Below are 6,372 nucleotides of genomic sequence, written 5' to 3' on the forward strand. Positions count from 1 at the left end.
CCAATACCATCCTGATTCTCCCAGTCTACCTGCATGTTGAAATCCCCCATAACAACTGTAGTAACATCTTTGCGACAGGCCAATTTCAGCTCCTGATTCAACTTACATCCAACATCCAGACTACTTTTTGGGGGCCTGTAGATAACTCCCAAGAGGGTCTTTTTACCCTTAGAATTTCTCAGCTCTATCCACACTGACTCGACATCCCCTGATTCTAGATCCCCCTGCGCAAGGAACTGAATATCATCCCTTACCAACATGGCCACCCCACCCCCTCTGCCCGTCAGTCTGTCTGTACGATAGCACGTGTAGCCTTGAATATTCATTTCCCAGGTACTGTCCACTTGAAGCCACTGGAGGCCAGGAATATTGCAGCAACTCACCTCCTGATTCTCTCAAGCCTGTCTACCATCTACAAAGTTCAAGTGAAGGTTGTTATGGAATACTCACCATTTACTTGGATGAATGCTACTTCATCAACTCCCAGCAAAGCTCAACACCTTTCAGACCATAAGATCATAAAATATAGGAACAGAATTAGGCTAGTCAGCCCATCAAGTCTGCTTTGTCATTCAATTATAGCTGATTTATTTATCAATCCCAATTCTCCTGCAATTTCCCATAACCTTTGATCCTCTTACTATTTCAAGAATCTATCTATCTCTGTCTTAGATACACTCAATGACTTGACCTCCACAGCCTTCTGCAGCAATAGGTTCCACCATCTGGGTGAAGAAAGTCCTCCTCATTTCAGTTCTGAAGGGTTGTCCTTTCATTCTGAGGCTGTGTCCTTAGTCCTAGCCTCTCCTGCTGGAAACATTTTCTTCATACCATTGCATCCAGGCCTCTCAGTATCCTGTAAGTTTCAATCAGATTCCCCATCATCCTTTTATACTCCATTGAGTACAGACCCAGAGTTCTCAACTGCTCCTCATATGACAAGCTCTTCATTCCCAGGATCATTCTTGTGAATCTCCTCTGAATCCCCCTTATGTGTCAGCATATCTTTCTTTAGATACAGGGCTCAAAACTGCTCACAATATTCCAAATGTGATCTGACCATAGCCCTTATCTAACTTCAGTAGTACATTTCTGCTCTTGTTTTTTAGTCCTCTTGAAATGAATGCTAACATTGCATTTGCTTTTCTAACTACCCATCCTGCATGTTAATCTTAAGAACAACCTGAACCAGGGCTCCAATGTCCCTCTGGCTTTAAATTTCCGAAGTCCTTCCCCATTCAGAGAATAGTCCACAGCTCTATTCTCCCAAGTAAAATGTATAACCTCATACTTGCCCACATTGTATTCCATTTGCCACTTCTTTGCTCTCTCATCTGGCAAGTCCTTCTGCATCCTCTCTGCTTCCTCAACACTATCTGTCCCTCTTGCACCAATGTGTACCGTCAACAAGATGCAATTATTCTAACTCATGCATGTCCTTCAGTGAGAAAAAAGGACAAGTGAGTAATGAAGGGATTTATCTTACCATTAACTATGTTTTACTTTCCTCTTCGAAATAAATTAGCATCTATAAACGCAGACTTTATTCTGAATGACAATATGGAGTTTAATTTGCTGAAATTATGTTTTCCCAAACTGGTCAGGAAACTCATGAATCAAGTCTTCTCCACCATATAAGGCCGGAAAAAGATTTGATTGAGGCAGTGAACCACAAGCAGTAAATGGGGAAGAGCAAGTTTTCAGCTTATAATCATTGGAACTACTGTGAACCTTTCCAGTAACCTATTTGTAGACACACTACTCAACCTTTCACGAGCACAGATCTGTTGTTAAGTTTCAATAACCGACCTTGCAGGTATAGGCTTTTGTTTCTTCCTTTTGTTGTTTTACAACAGTTTAATTTTTTGTAACTGAAGTATGTGCAACCCAACTGCACTTCAATAGGAGTTTTGATTACATCATTAAATAATTAATAGGGGACCAGAAACAACATACTCAGACATCGTTATGACAGTCAGGATGTTGGCCCATATGATGATCTGTCTTGGCCTCCCAAATAACTGAATAAAGAAGGTTATTCCCTGGGAGATTAATATTCCTGTCTTGGTGACTGTATTTATACGTTTGGGTGCCTTCAGTCTCTTGAGTCTGTTGGTTGCAGACTCTGACTGGGAGGAATTAGACTTGCAGGGCAGAAATCACTGAGGCTTGTAAACAGTGCAATGCTTGAGAAGTATCAGTCTTCTTTGGAAGAATTATAAATATCCTTTGAACTGAGAATGATGCAAATATGATATGGTCTCATTCTGGAATCTGCTTTGCACTGATTTCCATTTCATAGGTGACGGTGCAGTTTAACTGAAGTAAACTGAAGATCCATTTTTAAAATATATATACATCCCATCTGTAAAGGATTAATGTCAGTCCATTAGGATTGCTTACTGTGATGGACATAGAGACAGAATCTTTAAAATTCAACCTTATGACTGGCCTTAACATTTTAACTGCTATTCCCAGAGCATATTTAAATTGCTTTAAACTCAATTTCTCTGTGATTTGTAAGGATATAGTAAGTTAAGCAGAAGCACGCCGTCCAATTCTTGATAACACTATCATACTGTAATCGGGCGTTGTTTACAATCTAAATCTAATTAACAGGTGTACAGGATTGGGGAGCGAATCAATACTCAATATGGTTTTCACAGCTGCTTTCCACAGCACCAACATTAGATAAAAAAAGTCAATACTGCAGAATCTTTACATTTGCACTTTGTTATATTTCCAGTGATAGACGCAAGGTCAATAGTGACAGAATATGCTACAAGTCTTCAACATAAATTCAGTAATTAATAGCTGGTTATTGAGCAGTGCAATCTGAGCTTTCAGTCAGAATGCTGAGATGATCCCCAGAGTGTCATATAGTACTATACTGCAGTGAGGTCCAGCATTCACAAAATTACAGGCTGTATCTTTGGAACCAAACGAGATTCTATTGCTGTAGCAGAAGCAGCAGTGTAACACCTTATCTCCCTTGGTCTTCCTTAACTCCTACAATCCACAGGCTATTAAAACTCATACTGAGCATAATCTGGCTATTACTTCTTATTGATATCATCTCTTTTGCTCATTTCAGATTTGCAGTGCATTAAAAAACTTGACCTTTCATCTAGTTTTTGCAATTAAAAAATAAACCCTGAGTTTTCTTATAAAATACCGTTGAGCGACCAGTCAATAAGTTTCTAAGAATTACAATGAGATGCTTGGACACAAACAGACTTCCTCAGTTGCTGTCAAGAATAATTCTCACTAAGCTCTGCTCATGATGTACATGATGTGCATAGATCATTGAACTCGACATGTAGGTCATTGTGTCCGATTGCTGTGCACTGCCTTTTGTGGAGAAGGCATTTTAGGTGTCTTTCAACGTTGCCCTTCTAATAATTTTCTACCATTTCTTCTTCCTATTTGAAGTAGGAAGTTTATTTAAGTTTTATTTAAACTTTTATTTCAGTTTATTCATTCAAATTCTAAACTTAAATATCATTTCCAACAACACCTATCCTTGACCACAAACATGCAAATGAAATGGGCACATGGCTGTTTAGACTAGTTCAAAGCACATATCCATTTTTTGTTGTTTTTTTTTTGTAAGGCTATAGTAATTTAGGCAGAAGCATGCAGTCCAATTCCTGATAACACTATCATACGGTAATCCGGCATTGTTCGTTTTTAAAGTAGTGCAAGGGTTTTCGATGTTCATTAGGATCAAAAGAAAATAGGAACAGGGGTCAGCCGTTTGGCCTGTTCCATCATTCAATAAGATCAAGGCTAGTCTGATGGTGACTTTAACTGGATTTTCCTGCCTACTCCTCATTGGATTATTTTTGGATCAATCCATATATTTTATTGCTATTGGTAAATTTTCCTGTCTTTGTTTGTACTGTCAGCTTTTAATTTGATATTCTTTTCCTGTAAAAGATGCATATTGCTTTTTTTATTATTCACTCCTGGAACGTGGGTTTATTATCTGTATTTGATTGTTGCCATGTTATGACACGTCTCTGGAGTAGATGGGATTTAAATCCAGACTGTCTGGCCCAGCCGCAAAGCAGCAATGCAGCACAAGACCCTTAGGAGACACAGATTTCATGGCCCAGAGAAGCCTTCCTGGAAGAAAAAAACAGAAAAATTTGGAAATGACTGGTATTGATCTGAACTGGAGTTCCAGTTTGAGGTGTACAAGATCAGTTTAGGCTAATCATTTCCAAGTTTTACAACAGTGCTATTTTTCATGCTTCTGCCTCAGAAGGAAGATTTTCACCAATGCCATTATAACATTAAGCATTTGTTTATCTTTCCATTTCATTATTGAAAATGCACAGAGTAGCACTGCGACTCAGTGGTTCACCTCCAACCTTGAGTGGCTGGCTGTGTGAAGTTTACACATTCTCCCCATATCCCTGTGGGTTTCCTCTGGGTGGTTTGATATCCTCCCACAGTGCAAAGATGTACAGGTTCAGTGAATTAGCCATGCTATAGTGTCCAAGATTTTGCTGGCTAAGTGGCCTAGCTATGGTAAATGTGGGGTTACAGGAATAGTACAAAGAGCTGAGTCTGAGTGAGATACTTTTTGGAAGGTTGGTACAGAGTTCTTGGGCTTCTTCCAGCATTGTATGGATTCTATGATTCAGTGAAATCCATGAATTAGATTCCCATGTCATATATCAAACAGTGGCTGACACCTTGTTTGAAAGAGCATCTGCTGTATTTTGCTTTTGACTGTGTAGATGTTCTCATGGTCAGCATTCTGCACCTTAGCTTAATAAGCTTCAACTCATCAAATTTTCTGCAGCATATATCCTAATTTGTAGCATGTGCATTTCGCCCATGTGCCTGTAACTACATTGGCTTAGGGTCCACCAATTCCTTGATTATAAAATTCTCAATCAAACGTTGAACTCCTTCTGCATCCTCATGCCTTCCGTTATGGATCCTATAATTTTGAATTCTCTGAACCCTATAGTGTGAGCACTTGTGTTTCTGTTAAAATCAATAAAGTGAGTATTATGTGTATTATGAACATGATGATGTGAGCAGTGTGTAGCCTCTGAACTTGCAGTATGAACAATACGAATTCTCTGAAGGTCAACAGTTCGCTCGTTATCTATTCTCCTAACTGGGAATTGTGAGAATTTTCTGTTTTCGGCAAGCAATAATATTGGCACTAAGATTTTTCTGTACTCTGTAACTTACCTGACAATGACTGGGTAAAAATATACACTGCAGAGAACTTAAATTACTGAATAAGTAACAGATAAACATTCTGCTGGTGTACGACGAGTCCTGCAAGAGAAACAAACAAGAATGTGGTCCAGGAGAAAGTGAGAACTGTAGATGCTGGAAATCAGAGTCAAAAAGTGTGGCACAGGAAAAACACAGCAGGTCAAGCAGCACCTGAGGAGCAGGAGAATTGATATTTTGGGCATGAGCCCTTCGCCAGGAATTCCTGTATTGATTTCTGTATTATACTAATGTGTTGATTTCTGAGTTTAACCATGCAGTCGGTTGTCCTTGCATATCTTTGCAATATTAGTGGATAATCTAAATTCATTACAAACAATTGGCTTTCTGAAGGATGGCAATTACAGTCAGATCGCCTCTCCACTTCTAACCTTTTACATTAAAAGAGAGTTACACACCTCTGGCAGGAGATTCTGATCATTGTTTCTTCAGAATTGTTGAGTGTACCTTAAATCTAACAGGTCTTTCATAATACAAGGTATTAAGGAGAAGTCAAACCATGTAGGAGAAAATGAGGACTACAGATGCTGGAGATCAGAGCTTAAAAATGTGTTGCTAGAAAAGCGCAGCAGGTTAGGCAACATCCAAGGAGAAGGAGAATCGACGTTTCGGGCATAAGCCCTTAGTGGTTTGAATCTGCCGCTTCCGGTTGTCAGTTCCAGCTGTCCGCTGCAATGGTCGGTATATTGGGTCCAGGTCGATGTGCTTTTTGATTGAATCTGTGGATGAGTGCCATGCCTCTAGGAATTCCCTGGCTGTTCTCTGTTTGGCTTATCCTGTAATAGTAGTGTTGGCTTGTCCTTTAATAGTAGAGAGGAAGAAAAGGACAACCAACTCCCATTCCTAGACGTGATGGTATAGAGAACACCTAATGGAGAATTCACCACAAAGGTATACAGGAAAGCCACACACACAGACCAAGTCCTAAACTACGAAAGCAACCACCCCAACACATGCAAAAGAAGTTGCATCAAGACACTATTCAAAAGGGCCACAACACACTGCAGTACACCAGAACTGCAAAAAGAGGAAGAGGAACACCTGTACAAGGTATTCGCCAAAAACGGATACCCGCGCAATTTCATCAACAGATGCCTAAGGGAAAGACAA

At 39.7% G+C, this 6,372-nt stretch overlaps 1 protein-coding gene across 2 annotated transcripts in view; it reads left to right on the forward strand.

Moving 5' to 3' along the window:
* LOC122561696 (chemokine-like protein TAFA-5) overlaps nt 1–6,372 on the forward strand; it is a 695,903-nt gene that overhangs the window by 626,582 nt on the left and 62,949 nt on the right. The gene's annotated exons all lie outside the window — the stretch shown is intronic.

The sequence above is a fragment of the Chiloscyllium plagiosum genome, chromosome 23 (genome assembly GCF_004010195.1).
Source record: "Chiloscyllium plagiosum isolate BGI_BamShark_2017 chromosome 23, ASM401019v2, whole genome shotgun sequence".
Lineage (NCBI taxonomy): Eukaryota > Metazoa > Chordata > Chondrichthyes > Orectolobiformes > Hemiscylliidae > Chiloscyllium > Chiloscyllium plagiosum.